This window comes from Euprymna scolopes, chromosome 10, assembly GCF_053919585.1.
Source record: "Euprymna scolopes isolate OS-2025 chromosome 10, ASM5391958v1, whole genome shotgun sequence".
Taxonomy (NCBI): domain Eukaryota; kingdom Metazoa; phylum Mollusca; class Cephalopoda; order Sepiida; family Sepiolidae; genus Euprymna; species Euprymna scolopes.
In genome coordinates this window covers 70347017-70365872 of record NC_136491.1, presented here as the reverse complement: position 1 = coordinate 70365872, position 18856 = coordinate 70347017, and the positions used below count along the sequence as shown (strand labels likewise).

Sequence of the window (18856 nt, the reverse complement as noted above, 5' to 3'; positions counted from 1 at the left end):
AACCCCTGAACTCTGGGACTATTTTCCATTTCACAACCTAGCCTTTGTTTACGCTACATGCGAGCATAAACAAAGGCTGTTAAATATGCACTCGCGTACCAAACTGCCTTGTCACAGTGTAGTATTGGCGAAAATTTAAAATTAGACGAAAAACAAATAGTAATTTCCTCATATCATGAAAACTATTTTTATTGCGATGGAAACGGTTTGCAGATTCGTTTTTAGCACACCGAAATCTACAAAAAACATATTTTGTTATATACGAACGTGAGACAAACTTTAATGTAAAATTTTACCCATATTTGGAAGCTAACATCTTCAATATAGCCCAGTTAACATCTTCAATATAAGCATTTTCTTTATATAGCATTAATACATAAAATTTTCCATTTGGCCATTTTTGTTTCTAAAAGTGTGGATTCAGGTTTAAATTTGGCCTTTTTTGGCCTTTTCCCCTGAAAAGTTTGGCTTCAAACATTTATTATACTCTGACGTCTTGATCTCATCATTCATTTGTCGAGGAGCTTTCGTACCGTCTCTGCCTTTCACACTCATACAAAAAACAAAACAAAAAAAAAACAAACAAACAAAAAAAAAACAATTAAACTTCTGCATATTCAGATCGAAATTAGAATGGAATTTGTGAGTACAGAAATCAGCGTTTCATTTTGCTTACATTGCTTTGTTGTCTATTGCTGTTTATTTTAGTAATTAACATTGTGTTTTTCTCTACTTTTTTTGCATTTAAAATTTTTAATTCAAGGTCCACGCCGTTTGCCGTTCATATTTACAAGAGCTATAGATAACACATGCCATTTATTAAAGTTTGAAAGGTGAAAGATTTGGAAATTACAAAGAAAAAAGACTTTTAAAAGCTAGAATACCAGAGTATTATTTGATTAAATTTTTTTTTTTTTTAACATTTAAACGGGGATTTTTTTTATTTTTTATTTTTTTTAAAGAAAGATTAACATGTCCCGCTAACTCCATTCTCTCCCAGTAACGAGACGGTACTTTTACAGAATTTGAATCGAACTGCTTTTTTAATTAGAAGGTGCTAATGTAGAGAGTGATCCGCGCTATTTTTTAAATCGCATTTCCACGTTTAATTAAATTAAATTAATTTAATTTAATTTTTTATTCAAGTGTAAGGTTAAAGTACAGAATAGGTACAAAACACCCTCCTCTCTCCATGTTAAGAATGGCTTTTTAAATAATAACGTTATTATTTCAGCACGGATCACTCTCTGCATGAGTACCAATTAGAATTAAGAGTAAGTTGACTAGGTGATCAGTTTCGCAAATAAACTTAACGTCAATTTCCGAGACTTTCTAACGCTTTTAGGGCAGTTAACATTTTAAAAAATCTCGGCACTTGTACAGTTTAATCAAGACATTAAAAAATGAAAATATCGAAAAAAGGTTATATTGTACGTATCCGTTTTGGACTGAAGATCTCCGAAAAAAATTTCATTTCATTTGATCGAGTAGTTTTTTTTGTTTTTTTTTAATATCGGAAAAACACGTTGAAGTTTGCCATTATGGAAATTTTTAACACGCCACGGGGAGATAACTTTATGTAAAGCAAAGCGCCGAGACTCCTTCCCCATCTTTATTTCTTCCTAAAAATCGAACCTTTTGCTCGGTATCATAACAAATTGTTTTTTCGCTGTAAAAAAAAAAAAAAAAAAAAAAAAAAAAAACTACTTGATGAAATTAAGTGAATTTTTTTTTTTTTTCGGAGACCTTCAGTCTATAACTGATACGTACAATATAACTTTTTCTTTTTTTTTTTTTTTTTTTTTTTTTTTTCTCTCGATATTTTCATTTTTTTAATGACTTGATTAAACTGTACATACCGTTACTGCGGAAGAAGCACCAACGAGATTTTTTTTTTTTATGTAGACTCTGAAAAGTTTGGCGGAAATAAGAAAAATAACTTAGAATTCAGAGTGGGGGATTAGTTTCATACATAACATAAAGTGACCCTTCATTTACTGGCTACTTTAAATTTTAAAGCAGTTAATTTTTTTTACCACTAACCCTAAGTCCGAGTCACAAGGATTATAAAACCACACGTAATTGCCTAAAAAAAAAGTAAAAAGAAAAAAACAAATTTACAGGACTTATATATATATATATATATATATATATATATATATATTGCTATGAATGATAAGTCCTGCAAGTTTGTCCGTAAATTTACTATACAGTCTTATTGTTTTATTGTATTATATTTGTATTAATAGTAAATACTGATCGTGACTTGTGCACCAAAGTTTGTCAGAATGTGGTGTCACGTTGTCGAGAATGTATTGGAGCTGAAGGCCTCCAATTTTGTTTGCCTTGATTGTTACAATCTTTTCGGATGTAACACGTCTATTTTCTGAGATTTTTATAAACATTAAGTTGTTATTTCTTTTCATTTCTTTTGTTACAAATAAATATTTTAATACAATATCTTACTGTACTGTTAATATATTACAGGGTGTCTGTATAGTAACTTGTAAGACTGTATAGTAACTTTACGGACACCCTGTATATATAATAAAAATCTGGTGCTTATCCATTTGTGTTATTTATTTATTTTTATTTTAGGGTTTGTATTACTGTACACATAGATTCGAAAAAGTTGTCAAAAAACAAATATATAACAAATAAATGTTATCAAAGGCAAGATAAGTTACTTTTCTACCTAACTGGATATATTTTTCGTGTTTTTATTCAATGTAACATGTTTATTCAGCTCGAAAACCATACAGTGTTTACCGATGTATTCGAAAATTCAAGATGGCGCCTCACTCCCTCTTTAACACGGTAAATTTGGGAAAAGGTGTTATAAATAAAAAACTAGACAAAATACTATTAAAAACCCGCCGAATATATGTCAACCTATGTCACGGTAACGGGTTTGTATTACTGTACACATAGATTCGAAAAAGTTGTCAAAAAACAAATATATAACAAATAAATGTTATCAAAGGCAAGATAAGTTACTTTTCTACCAAACTGGATATATTTTTCGTGTTTTTATTCAATGTAACACGTTTATTCAGCTCGAAAACTATACAGTGTTTACCGATGTATTGGAACATTCAAGATGGCGTCTTATTCTCTCTTTAACACGGTAAGTGTGGGAAAAGATGTTATAAATAAAAAACGGATAAAATACTGTTAAAAACTCGCTCAATATATGTTACCGTGACATAGGTTGACATATATTCGGCGGGTTGTTAATAGTATTTTGTCTAGTTTTTTATTTATAACACCTTTTCCCAAATTTACCGTGTTAAAGAGGGAGTGAGGCGCCATCTTGAATTTTCGAATACATCGGTAAACACTGTATGGTTTTCGAGCTAAATAAACATGTTACATTGAATAAAAACACGAAAAATATATCCAGTTAGGTAGAAAAGTAACTTATCTTGCCTTTGATAACATTTATTTGTTATATATTTGTTTTTTGACAACTTTTTCGAATCTATGTGTACAGTAATACAAACCCCATCTTTCAACAGATAGTTTAGCACTTCTGCAGTATGCAGACGGCGGCCATTGTTAGGAGGCGATAACTCCAATTTCTTCTGAGTCAAATAACATGGCAAATAAGTAACAAACAAGAATTTCGGGGAACCTGTACAACAGTGCCCACCTTCTAAAAATATGCGTTTTACACCTTTTTTGACGATTATAAGTATAAAAATATATCAATATATAATTGTAGAAACATTTATTTTAAAATCTGCGTAAGAAAATATAATTTTAATAAAACAATTTTGTAATAAAAGCAACATTAAATTTAAAGTAATTTTTTTTTTCTTTTTCCGCACAAATAAATAATTTAAATGAAACATTTTTCGAATTAAAGTAACTTTGGATTTCCCCCTCCCCCGAAACATTTTTTTGAATTGATGAAAAATTGTCCTCTGTTCTTTGCCCGAGAAGCACCATCTGGAAACAGTTTATTGAAATGCACCAAAATGATGACTGCCGTCTGCATACTGCAGAAGTGCCGATATTTTAACTGAAGAAATTTATCACATTCTTAGACGAATTATAATTATTATAGTTATTAGTAGTCGTAATATTTGTATTATTATAAGTAGTTTGGCATAAGAATGATACTTTTATGTTAAAAAAAAAAGTGTTTATTTACTTTTCCGAATGTTTTACATAAAAAAGTTAACAATTACAAGAAATAAATATTACACATTAAATAAAAGTAAGAATTGTTCACATTGTTCCACTTATCTCCTAGATATGATAATTTGATTGCAGAAATTTCCCTCTGGACCAAAGTACAGTAGGTTAGCAATAACAGATGCCTCATACAAATTTATGTCTAAACTTTTACCCACCATCTTATGTGACTTTTGAATGCCGTTACAGACACATTTATTCATTATAATAAAATCCTATCTTACTTCGTACGAGTGACATCATCATGATTGCCACGATAGACAGTCCTATTTTCTCTTCTATCTGAAAAGTCTTCCCACTCTCCCAGTAAGGACCAGGTAAATATATAACTATTATAACTGTATTAACCTGACCCCCTTATTAACTGGATTAAACACTCAGACACCTACAACTACCATTGCACATCACTATTCAAAAATAATGATTTCTCCCCAATAACATTCCATCTATTCTTATTGACTGCAACCATGAAATTGTATTATTCCAGATTGTACACATACGTACAAAAAATGAATACCGCAGCCCTTATTCAATATGGTTCATCAATCGCCACACATTGTTTTAAATCATTTATACTTTAATATCGTCGCTTATCCTTTATTTTACAGATTGATTTTTGCAAAAAATAACCATAACATTTGGTTAAAAGTTAAACATGCCATTACGCATTATTTGGATTAACATTTTTCACACATTCTTACATTAAAAACAAAATGTCGCAGCTTTCTTTAGATCATATCCGGTTTCGGCGTCCTAAATTTACCGATGCTAAATTGAACTGATCTCTTTAAATCATCTATACTGTTGTCGCTTTTCCTTTATTTTAGAGACTGATGTTTATAAAGATTAACCATAACATTTACTTACAAGTTACACATGCCATTACGCATTATTTAGATGAACATTATTTACGCATTTCTACTAAATTGAACACGCACTTTGTGATTATCATATTTTTCTTGGTGATGGTCACAAAGTACGTGTTCACTTCAGTAAGTCATAGTAGAAAACTGATTCCTGCCGATAAATCATTAAAAAATTTTTAATACAATTTCACTTTTTTCTTATCGGAAATTTAAGTTTGTTATTGATGAGATTAATGTGACAAAAAGAAAAAAAAAATGTTTGACATTTTTTTTTCTTTTTGTCACGTTAATCTCATCGATAACAAACTTAAGTTTATGGAATTTACGGGGGGGGTCCTAGATTGGGGTGATTAGGCAAAAAAAAAAAACCAAATATTTTTCACTTTCGATATCATAAAAACTATTTCTTTTTATACAAAACACATTTTCACGCTCTAAGCCTGAATTATGTCCAGATAAGTTATCATTTTCATTACTTTTTATTCAGTTTGTATTTGACTACAGTTTTTTTGTTTTTTTACTTCCTTTGTCTGTCAACTGTCAAATTGCCTACGAATATATTTATTTGTTATATACTGGCATTTTTTTTTTTTTTTTTTTTTTTTACTATAGTTCATTTTTGTTGTGTTCTATTTTAACTTGTTTTTATTTTTGTACTTTTTTTTACCTTGGCACTAACTACACTGTTTATATCCTTTAAACTAACAACTTCTATAGATTTTAGACTCTGATGAATAAGACAATCTATTTTAACTTTGGCGGAGACAAGTAGTTTTCGAGATATAATGACGTACATTATGCACTGTAATTCTCTGTTCTACGCACATGCAATAAAAAAATGTACTTCTCTCCGCACGACAACCACAATTTTTATTTTGGTTTATAGTCTTTGCAAGCAGGAATGCTGACAACATATATCAATGGTGGATTTTGGGCAAATACTTGGACATCTCTCCCCCCACGTCCTCATAAAATGGGTTGTCTATTCTGAAAGCTGTTCTTAACATTGAGACGTTGGGTATTGGCCACCAACAACAACCGTAGTTTAATTTTTTACGAGTAGGGGCATGTTTCCACCAGGCAACGCTGGTTAACGGGTTCTGCTAGTTTTCATATAAAATGTTAATAATAAATAATAAAAAAAAAATATTATAATATTATATATATAATATCTGTTGGAAGATATTTCTTCAGGAATGCCAAATCAGCTACCACCGTCTAGAAAACGGGAAGTAATGCAACAATGAAATATCTCAAGAAATATGCTGGAATGCCCGAAACGGATTCAGTGTTCATAAGTAATCGCCTAAAAAAAAGGGTAACAGCTAATTTTTTAGAGGGTGTTTAGTGGAAGGTGTTAATCTACAATAATAAAAAATATAAATAACAAAGAATCAAACAATTTGATAATTAGAATTTCTAGTACTTGTGCACTTTTGCCACCGTGCTGAAATAATGTTATTTTGAAAGCCATTCCTAACATGGGGAGGGGAGGGTGTTTTATAACTATTCTGTGTTTCCACCTAACAAATTAATAAAAAAAATGAGGATAAATTTTTAGATTAGGTCTACCTCCACAATTTTCTTTTAAATGACGACTTTATAGGTTTTCGACTATGCTGAATACGGAAATTGCATTGAAATTTTGCAAAAATAAGTAGTTATGGAGATATAAAAAGTTGTATTATGCATTGTATTCTTTGGCGGCCATCTTTGTACGCGCATGCGCGCGCCATAAACAAATCTACGCGCGTAACAAAGATGGCCGCCAAAAATACAATGCATAATACAACTTTTTATATCTCGATAACTACTTATTTCTGCATAATTTCAATGCGATTTCTGTATTCAGCATAGTCGAAAACCTTTAAAAGTTGTTATTTAAAAGAAAATTGTGGAGGTGGGCCTAATCTAAAAAAATACCAAAAAAAGATATTGTGAAGCTTGAATTTAACCTGAAAAAAAAAAAAAATTTTAAAATAGCACGGTGGCAAAAGTGCACAAGCACCGAATTTCTTTTTCCAGAGTTGCGGGAACATATAAAGAACGATGTGTAAATAGTATTTTTTAAGAATCTACAATTTACTACAAGTGATAAAGGAGAATGTAAGGTGCTTTTTACAGATCGCCCCCCCCCTCTCCCAGATGGTATTTGATTCCGTAATTTGTTACAAGCTAAAAAATGGCAATTACATAAAATTAAATTCGGATTTTTGGAAACGCCATTGGTTTTACTTGAAATTCAATATTTCGATTTTCAAAGGAAGAAATACCAAATATTTCTTGAATTTGTAATTTAAAACCTTCACCCTTTAATTTTAACTGGCAGGACCTGTGGAAATTCCAAAGGGGACTTATTCATGTGTAATATATTGATGTTGACATTCTGTAGATATTCAGCATAACTGGAGATGCTCTGATATTATTGTAGCTCTTTTGTTAAAACTACAAAAGTATTTATCTAATCTAGCAGGGACGCCCAGCATAACTTTGTCATAAAGTACGCTTAGATATATTTTAATTCTTGCAGATTTCATATATATTATTATAGAGTTAATGTTCTATTGATTTTTATATATTATAAAGTTGCGGTTTCAAAAATAAAAAATATATCCATATGACTCGAATGCATCAAAACCGAAACCAAAACTTATGAAATATATATATATATATATATATAAGTTATATAATAACTTAAGTGCCATCAGCTATAATCAAAACCAAAACGTATGAAGAATTCTTGGTAAAATTATTTATTACAAAAAATGGAAGTCTATAACAAACGACAGTCACTCGGATGTAAGCATGACACACAAATAACACACAACAGCGGAATTGCTCTCTTTAAGAGCATCTCTGAGAAAATTGACCACATCCTGTCTGCTCATCCTTTGGCTAACATCCACATTTGTGGTGGCTTCAATGTTCACAATGTGGAATGGCTGACCCACTCGAACAAGACAGATGATGAGGGGAGGTTCTGTCATGATTTCGCCATTGCTTATGACCTCACCCAAATTGTTCACGAACCCACCCATGTGCCTGATACTTCCGGTCGGTATACTAGCCTTCTAGACCATTTTCTCACAACTTCCCTTGAGCTATGTTCATGTTCCGTTCTGTCTCCTCTGGGATCTTCCGACCACTCGGTTGTATCAGTTAAGATAAAAACGAAATGCAATAAGTTTTCAGATGTACCTCTCTACCGTACTGTATATAGATACTCTACGGCTGACTGGGATAGCTTCCATACATTTATATCTGATCTACCTCTGCATTCCATGTTTAAAAAGGATGTGTCCTCCATAGTATCAGACCTGACCGAATGGTTAATTGTAGGCATAGATCAATTCATTCCATCCAAAAAATTAAAAAAAAACAAACTTACAGCCAGCCATGGTTCTCCCCAGAATGTGCTGCTGCCATCACGCACAGAAATCACTTTTTCCATAGCTACCAACATAATAGATGTACTGAGACTAAAGCTGCTTCCAGTACTGTCAGCAACCACTGTAAAAGAGTAATAAAAAATGCAAGAGAGCTATATGCTCAGTCTGTTAAATCCAAAGTAGCTGAGCAGCGGCTTGGTTCCCACCAGTTCTGGCAAATAGCAAACAGGATCCTGAACAGAAGCGTGCATTCTATCCCAACCTGAGGTCATCTCGTCAGCATCAGATAAGGCCAAACTATTTGCCAAGAATTTTGCAGCTAATTCTACCCTATGCAACCAAGGCCATCAACTCCCTGTATTTCCTCCTATAACAGACAACACGCTATGCAACATACAAATATCTGTGCGTGAGGTCGCCAAGCTAATCAAGAACCTTGATTCCAGTAAAGCAACTGGCCCTGACGGCATTCCAATTATAGTGCTGAAAAAGCTTCAACCAGAACTTTCCCTCATACTTACAAAACTGTTGCCTTAAGGAGAAGTGCTTCCCAACACCCTGGAAAACTTCATCAGTATGCCCTGTATTTAAGAATTCAGGTGATAAGTCGTCTCTCTCTCGGTACAGACCAATAAGTCTCCTGTGTGTCATGAGTAAGTTGCTGAAATCCATATTAGAGAAGTAGTCAACCACCTCAGCAGAAATAACCTTCTTAGTGACATGCAATATGGTTTCTGTTCTGCCAGATCTACAGCAGATGTGCTTACAGTTATATCTCATAGGATTAGTGAATCTCTTGACAAGGCAATTGGGCAATTGCTCTTGACATATCAAAAGCCTTCGATAAGGTATGACAAAAGGGCCTACTTCACAAGATTTCCAGTTATGGTATAACTGGAAATGTTTTCTCAATCATTAAATCATTTCTCTCTGATAGGCTTGGGCAGAAATCAGAGGCCCACAGTATTAATGCTGGAGTCCCTCAGGGGTCCATCCTGGGCCCAACTCTCTTCCTGATCTACATCAATGATCTCCCAAAACACATACTTAAATCATTCATTGACATCTATGCTGATGACACGACCATCTATGGCAACACACCAAAGGCCGTAAATGACAAAGTTCTCTCTGATTCTCTCTCCTCTGATTTCAAGCGCGTGGTACAGTGGGGGAAGGTTACTTTTAATGCATCTAAAACTAAGTTCCTATCTTTACATCATCAATTCTCTGATCCCCATCTGGCATCAATTGAAATGGGTGGCTCTCGTCTAGGGGAAGCCCCATGTTTTGATAAGCTTCTGGACTTGACCTTTACTCCTGACCTGAAATGGAATACATACATCAAGTCTGTTGCCAAGGTTGCTGGAAAAATGGTGGGATCCTTCTACCGCTCCAGAAGATATCTCACTGCTGATGCAATTCTCTATCTATATAAAAGTTAAGTACGTCCAAGGATGGAGTACTGCTGCCACATCTGGGCAGGAGCTGCTAAAAACAGCCTATCCTGCCTTGACAGAGTACAAAATAGACTTCGTGGCTTAGTGGGGGATGCCCTTTTCTCTTCCCTGCAACCTCTCTCCCACAGGAGAGACGTTGCAAGCTTGTCTTTGTTTTATCGTTACTTCCATGGCAAGTGCTCGTCTGAGCTCCAATCCCTAGTCCCCCCTCGCCAATCTTTCATGAAAAACACCCGTGTAGCTGAAACCACTGTCAAAAATTTTCCTCACTCTTTATCTGTGCCAAAACCTAAACGTAGATTCCATGAACAAAGCTTCTTTCTTAGAAGTGCACGCCTGTGGAACTCTGTTCCGTTTGCCTGTTTCCCTCCTGACTACAACCTGGATGTCTTCAAGTCTAACATAAACAAATTCCTGATGAACCGCCCCCTTAAGTAACACGCTTTATCAAATCTCAACACTAACGTACTGTACACACACAATAATCCTTAGCCCCAAGTGGATTCCGGGCCCTGATAAGTGGTGACCACCTTTTTAAAAAAAACAAACACACACACACACACACACACACACACACACACACACACACTATCCTATTAATATATAGATAATGACTAGACCACCAGTAACCCATTTGGTCAGTATTTGCTGTATACATAAATTTCTCTCTCCATCTCATTCAGAATATACATGAAAATACAGTGGTCTCTATAAAAGTAAGAAATTTTTCAAACAGTAATTTATTTTTACAATGAATAACTTTTATAAAGTTTTTCAATGACTAATATAATACACACACACACACACACACACACAGATGCTTAAAATGCCATCCGTGAAAATTGAAGAAATAAATAAGCCAAATGCAATAAAATTTACATAAAATTTCTAGCTTTTCTAATGAGCATTTTATAGATGATGTCATAAAAGATGAATAGTGGCTGCCAAAAGCTGTGGACAAATGTTTGTTTGAAAGCTGCTTGTTCCTATTTACTTGCCTCTACACAAGGGCAGAGTTAGACACAAGGTCGGTTTTTAATGTGGGGAAAACCCAGCTCCCTAAAAAGGACACACTGGGTAGGAACAAAAATAAAAATTGTTTCAGTCATGACCAAAAACACAAAAGGCGAAGTGCATCATCAGAACAGATACTACACTTTGCACGTTTGTCTCTTACAAAGAATTATCTACTTTGCATGAATTCCTCCTCATTAATCGTTGCTATTCATTAAACTGCAAGATTGCAGCTTTTTAACTCTGATACCAAGAACAGCAAGACTCGGTGGTTTCATCCAAAGTCAGGAAAGGTTTGACTTTAAACACAAAGGAATGCCATAGAAGTAATGTTTCTATTTTCACTCCATTGATTTGTGTTTATGTGCTTGGCACGTCTTTGTTTACTGCATGCAGAAGCAGAGATGACCAGTGGACGACAGATCATGATGTTGATTCCTGTTGGATTTTTACCAAAGTGCTGTTGCCTAGCTAGCGAGATGCCTGTTCACATTGCATCTTGTTTTAATGGAAGAACCCTAGCGTTGAACTACCACCCATTATAAATAAGACTCCATTCAGCAAACTATAGTTGTGAGTTTACTACAGAAAGACATACGGACGTTCCTATGCTCGATCCCCATAATGTTTATTGTGTGATCTTTTGATACTTGTCTCTTTATCACAATGTACCTTATTGGTTGATTCATTGTGTGTCTCTCATAGTCTTTACCACTTGAGACTACCACCTCGTTTATTTGTATGATATTTTCATGACACAACACAACACACATTTGTGCATGCTAGTACAGCTGGAGAAGCTGGAAACAGGGAAGGAATTAAAAAATGTACCAGTTTGAAAGCAGAAACTATCAGAGTAGAAGGCTTTCTGGCATTGAGCAACTTCATCGCTTCGTTGATTAATGACTCACAAAGATATTAGTGAAGATAGGGCAGAGACTAATGGAGTGATAATTGAGCAAACCAGTTCTTTCACCAGAATTCTTAAATACTGGTCCCGCTGAAACAATTTTGCAACCGTCAGAGAAGCAAGATACGCCAAGGTATTTGTTGTAAAGTTTGGAAAGAGTAGGGGCTAACTCTTCAGAGCTTTCCTTTATTGTTATAGCAGGGATAAGATCAAGTCCACACATCTTTGTGGAATGTGGAGCCTACGCTACCGCAAGAAAACACCACCTAAAATCCAACAATATGAAAGACATATTTAAAAACACCTGCACAGATAACATTCTCTCATTTCTGAGAGAGATCAAACCCTACCTAAAAAAAAATATAACATCAAACCCCTACAAAAAAGTTTCAATTAAAACATAACCTTGTCCCTCATCAAAACAAACAAACAAACAAAAACTAAACACACTGAAATAAATAAAACAAATCAAAACGGTTTTCAGCATTAAACAAAGGTCGATATGCTGGTTAAATAAAGCAACCAACCCACCAAGGTTCATTATGAAATTATGGACATAAGAATGGGTGATTATCAGATCACTGAGTGTGGCTTCTGTTTTTAAAGGGAAATTTTGGAGAGAGTGGTTTGTTGTGTCTAAGCTGGAGTTAAAGCCAAATTGTCAGGCAAGCAGTTCAGTCTTTTTGGTTTCCATGTAATTGGTGTCATGGTTATTGGATAGTAGGGGGAATTGTTGATTGCCTATTATCCACTACAATATTGTAAATTTTCCAGAAATCATGATTCCTAATTTCTGTGACTAAATGTGTTTTATTTCAGTATATTTCCTTTGGCTTAGGTTATTTCACTCTTACAATGATTTCTTGCTACTGTAAAGTTTTGCCTATTTGTATCTGACTTATTGCAGTTATATTGGCAGAACACTTTTTCTGCACAATGGCAGTTGCAAAAGTTAAAGTGCACTATTGGGGAGAGTGGGGGCTTGCTATAGGATTTCCACATGGGAAATGTGTGCATCTCAGATGTGGTCTTTGATGGATTTTCAATCAGACTTTTTAAAATATCTTATTTTGAACAACAGTTCTTCAGCTTGTGGTTGAAAGTTAAGGGTGATATCTACCTATATAACAAAGTGATGATCAGTGTTCTTGAGTGGATTATGAACATCCCTCATACAAATCTAGGGTTGCATAATCAAGAATAGATCAAGAAGTGAAACTTGCTGATCCTCATGGTCTGAAATGAGTCTCCTGGGTGAGGGAGGGTGACAACTTACGAAAGAGAATGCGATACAGATAAACTATATGCACTGTTGCCAGCAGTGTCTATGTAGCTCGAAAAATCAAGCCAATTACTGTGATGGACAATAAAAACATATTACTTAACATAAAATTTGTTGCAGAGCCATTCTTTTCTCTATTAAATTTTTTGTATTTAACTTATTTAAAGTTTTGAGAGTTTGGATGGGCACAACCCCTAAATGGTAAAATTTTAAAAAAATGATGTGGCTGTGTTACTGAACGTGTTGTATATTTCAAAATTCATAATGATACATTCATTAGCTTAGGTTTGGTTTGCTTGCTTTGTTTTACAGCATATCAACCCTTTTTGAGTTATTTAATGCCGAATCCAGTTATTTTGGAAATAGTATTCATGTTACATCTAGTTATTTTGTAAAAGTGTTTTTTATCTTCAAGCTTTTTATATCTTCAATCGCTAGTTTTTAGTGTTTGGTTTGGTTGTTTTGTCATGGATTTTATCGTTTTTGTTCCCTGCCATGCAGAGCATGAATGAGTTTTTGCAATGAGAGTAGGAAAAGGGTTATTAATATTTGATACATCAGGAAACCGGTCACAAAGAGGGGGAGATGGAAAGGGGAAGAAAAAAAGGGTGGAAAAGGTGGATTTTTGTTTTTGGATTTGCAGAACATAATTAAGTTTTGCAAAAGGAAGTATAAAAACAAAAAGCATCAATGTTAAGTGCATTTCGTCTCAGGAAACCAATATCTTCAGACAGCCTGATCTGGTAGCACCAGCATTAGCTTAGGAGATTACACTGTACGTGTGTGTGTGTGTGTGTGTGTACATATATATATACCCCTAACTTTATGTATAGAAAAGAGACACATAAGATTAGATTTCAAAATGGTTGGTCACTCATTCAACATAGCAACATTTTGTTTTTTATAAATATCTGAATTGGACACAACTTTTCTAATCGATTGAGTGATTTTTAAGTTAATAGAATCAGCAGGGTTACCCAGTATTGCTCAGGGCCACTAAAAAACAAAATAGTGTGTGTAACGTTTGTGCATCCAAAGCATTATTAAAATCAATGCCCCCCCTCCCTCTAGAAGAGAAATTATTGTGTTTTTATGTAATATCACTTTGGAGTTAGCATCTGCTCTATACAAAATATTGAGCACTATGGATTATAGCTTTCGCACAACTCCAACAAAAGGACAGAAGTTTTTTTTTTTTTTTTTTTTTATCCCAGGCAGCATTGTTTAAACACGCATGAAATTAGAGAGGTCTCTAGAGTATTTACTAAAACAAGTTCCCATTTCCCCTATAAAAGAAAACTTATGCTTGAATTTCAATCTAAAAAAAGCTGTTTCTTAGATGATGAGATTAAAAATCATGTTTACAGAACAGGAAGAATCTTTAAAAGGGTTACTCTTGCTCTTTATGGTAATAGAATAAGACATTGTGTTGTATTTACATCTTATTTAATTTTCACAAGTTATAAATTTTATTATAAATTTTCATAAACATTGTCATAAATAAAAATCATTTATTTAATCTGAAAATTCAATATTTAAATCGATTTATTTTTTTTTATAATCAAAATTAAATAACCATAAACATGCAAACAAATTCTGGTACTTATATTGATCCGAATGTTTATGGAACAGACTGAGCCGTCACCGAACATTCAATTAGTACCAACATTAAATGAAACAACTTTTTCATGTTTCCCCTGACATAAAGTTATAGTCAGTTAACTCTAACCTCCCTACTAAGAATGGGTTTGATAATTTTCTACAAATCAAATCTTCAAAATTAAACTTCTTTATTTTTATTTATTTATTTTATTTATTTATTTTTATTATTATTATTATTATTTTTATTTTTTTTTATTTTATTTTTATTTTTTTTTTGAGGTTTTTGGGAGGTTGTTTGAACCATAACCTAACCCTGACCTGGTTTTGCATCCATATTTTTTAGTGTTATATAAAAATTTTGGCTTTAATGTTGTAAAATGCTTTGTTTCGTAAATGAGAAACATTTGAATCAATATGGGTCTTCTCTCATAGAAGCACGCAAATTCTTTGTAATAATAATGAATGTATGAAATTGATTTTTTTTTTTTTTTTTTTTTTTTTATAAGAAATTACTAACAAAACTTCAAAGTAGTCAAATTTCACCTCTATCAGTATTTTGTATTTTTTAAAGTTTTATTATGTTGTGTAAAAGAATTTGTAAGTATTTATTAGTACATTTAAAATTCTCTACAAGCCAATTATACATTTATTTGTATTTTAACAAAATTTCAAAAATCTTGTTTTTGATGTCATTTGTGGATAATTTTGTAGAATCACTCCAGTCTCCAACCGAGTGGCTTTTGAAATCAGAAACCTTAAATCCTAACCCTACCCAAAATATCTTTTCACTACCACTGTTCATATCGCCAATTTACACCAGTTGAAATGAAGGACTCTTGCTTTGAAGAAGCACCCTGCTTCGACAAACTCCTAGGACTAACTCTTATTCCTGACCTGACCTACATCAAATCTGTTGCCAAAGTCACTGGAAAAATAGTGGGATCATTTTACCACTCCAGAAAGTATTCCATTCCAAATGCAATCGTGTACTTGTACAAGAGTTAAATATGCCCTAAGATGGAGTACTGTTGCCACATCTGTAGTGGAGCTCTTAAGAGTATCCTTTCTTGCATTGACAGAGTGCAAAACCGTCTTTGAAATTTAGTGGGCGATGACCTTTTTGCTCAACTACTTTCTCTTTCTCACAGATGTTGCAAATCTGTCTCTGCTCTATCATTACTTTTAAGGTAGGTGCTTGATTGAACCATAATCTGTGATCCCTCCCCGTAAAATATTTGCAACAAATACACACCTGCAACTACCAACAACAACTTCTCACGTTCTCTATTTGTGTCTAAAACTAAACAAAAATTCTGTGAGCAGAGTTTCTTTCCTAGAACTGTCCCTCTGTGGAATGTAATATCACAGGTTTTCTTCCCCACTGACTATAACATGATCGTCTTCAAATCTAATGTGAATAAATTCCTGTTGAGCATTCCTTTTAAATAATCTGACCCTATCTAAGTTCCACCCTGACCTTGTTGTCTCACTATCTACCTAACATTGAATCCTTATCCTAGAATGGCCTCCAGACCTTGATAGTAAAAAACAAAAAAATGCATAGGAAAAACAAGTTTAGAGATACAAGTGATTCTATAAAAATGTTAATTTGTGAATTACCAGTTAAATGTTGCAACTGCATGTTGGTAGCGGCAATTCAACTTTTTTTTGTTGTTGTTGTTTTTTTATTGTTTTTTTTTTGTTTATGTTCGGTTTGCTTAAACTTGTATGTGGGTAGATTGATTGGAAAATATAAGAAGGTAAGTATATTTTGTTCAGAAAGTATTTTTTCCGTTTCATGTTACTTATTGTTTTGAACCCTCCTCCCTCCCCCCCCACCTTCCAAAATCACAAATTATAAGTAAGTAGCCTAAATCAGATTTTTATTTTCATTGCATCTAAACACTTTTAATATTGGCAGATAGATTTTTGATATCAAATTTATTTTGGTAGCACAATTAGGCATCGAATTATGACTGTTCAAAATTTGTTAGAAATTTTAAAGTTTGCTGTTTTGTATTCTATTCGTCTGAGAATCAAATTTCAGTGTATAAGTAAAAATTTAGGCTTTGAACAAGTGAAAAAATTCTTCCAGATGTATCATGTCATCTTGTGCTAAATGAAAATTAATCATGAAAACCATTATTAAATCAAGACAAAAATCGAAAATACATATAAAAATAACATGAAACTGTAACTTTGTTCATATAAGATTCATTTCAACAGCTCACATTGAATCTTAATATGATCAAGCTATATTTTTCTTTTAATAGTAAATCTAAAATAAAAACAAGATTTGAATTCTGTAAAAACAGATGGAAAGCGCAAAAATTAAATTTAGTAAAGTTTCAACTTTGATGTTTTTGTGAAAGACAATTGAAAATATTAAACCCACCTTAGTGATGATCGACTTTATTTTGTTTTTTAAAATGTGACTGCTTTTGTATGCATTAAATAAAACAAATCAATATTAAAAAATAAATTGCCTGTCCCTGAAAATATTAACATAACTGTCTCTGTTCTATTGATGCTTTTATGATAGGTGTTCGTCTGAGCTCCAATCTATGATCCCTCCACATAGGACGTTCACAACAAATACTTGCCTAGCTGAACAACTGTCAACAACTTTCCTTACTCTCTAACTGCGCCCAAAACTAAACGTAAATTCTCTGAGCAGAGTTTCTTCCCTAAAACCTGTCTGCCTATGAAACACAATACTGTTTGTCTGCTTCCCAGCTGACTATAGCATGGCCATCTTCAAGTCTAATGTGAATAGATTGCTGTTGAATCGTCTACTTAGATAATTTAGCCCTATCCAGGTTCCACTGTCACTGATTATTGTCTCACCATCTACCTAACACTTGATCCTTATGCTTGAGCTGGGCAAACGTGAGTCCTTGTACCGGAAAAATATCCAGTAAATAAAACGTTTAGTAAATCGTTATTTTTTATTATTTTTTTTTTTTTTTTGCATTTCCATACACCAAACATGGATATAAATATCACTAAAACATCCATTGGGTCATAAACTTCATTTTGGTACCTTACTTGCCTGAGGGGGTTGCCTGTAGGCTGGGATAAACTGCGACACATATATGCACACACACAGTAAATCGAACTTACTAAGGGAGATAATAACTTCCCACCATATTGATGAGTGGCCGCTTTTTCTTTTAGACATGTCTTTATCTGCTTACACAACATAGTGTACACTAAATTTAAGAAATACCAGCTTTTTTTTTTTTTAACTAAAAAGTAAATCACTTGTAATCAAAAATAGTGAAAAATCTTAGCTTATATATATACTAGCTGTACCCGGCCACGCGTTGCTGTGGCTCAGTTTGTTAAAATGGAACACATTCCTTAAGAAAAATTGCATTTTGTTCGTTCATTTACTTTTATTATTTTTTGCAATTTTTTTAATCAATAAAAGTTATTTTTTTCCCCCAAAAAAGATTAATTTTTTACCATAAATTGTTAGGTGAAACTTTTTTTCAGGAAAACTTGCACTTTTTTTTTTTTTTTTTTTTTTTAAGAAATTTGGCAGTAAACGTTTCTCTTTGAAAACGGAATTTTTATTATAAAAAGAACAGATGAATGCTTTACATGAACACTGTAAATAGTTATGTGAAAGTAGAGAAAAGTTTGATTCTTTTTTTCAAGATAATGTACAAATTATTTTTTTTTTTTAACAGATGTTCAGAAAATAAACAGAAAATACTTCCATCATTAAAAATAAATAAAATACTTCCATCATTAAAAATAAATAAAATGTTGATTTAGTGTTTCAACATTATGCTTATAAATTACGAGAAAACTTGCTGAGTATGCGCCGTTTTACGGTTGTTGTAAAAATGGAATGGAAACTTAAATTTCGCTCCATTTTAATCTTTCTTAATTTTTTAATTATGCCCCCCACCAAACGAATATAATCAAAACAGTAACATTCAACAATTGTACTTTATGTATATAAAACACAAAATATTTAAAAAAAAAAAAAAAAAAAAAAAGTTAACAACGAAAGGGAAATAATTCCATTTTTAAACGAAAAAGTCAGTTTGGTATATCTTTTTGTTACTTTTTACATAAGTCCAGCTTACCATTCACATTGGAAATGTCGACATTTATAGGTTGTC

At 33.0% G+C, this 18856-nt stretch overlaps 1 protein-coding gene across 1 annotated transcript in view; it reads left to right on the top strand.

The window, feature by feature from the left end:
• Window positions 1-488: 488 nt before the first annotated feature.
• The window catches only part of LOC145286491 (cytosolic 5'-nucleotidase 3-like), an 85342-nt gene continuing 66974 nt past the window's right edge, over window positions 489-18856 (top strand). The window contains 1 exon segment of the mRNA XM_080135395.1: window positions 489-642. The gene's annotated coding sequence lies outside the window, so the exon portion shown is untranslated.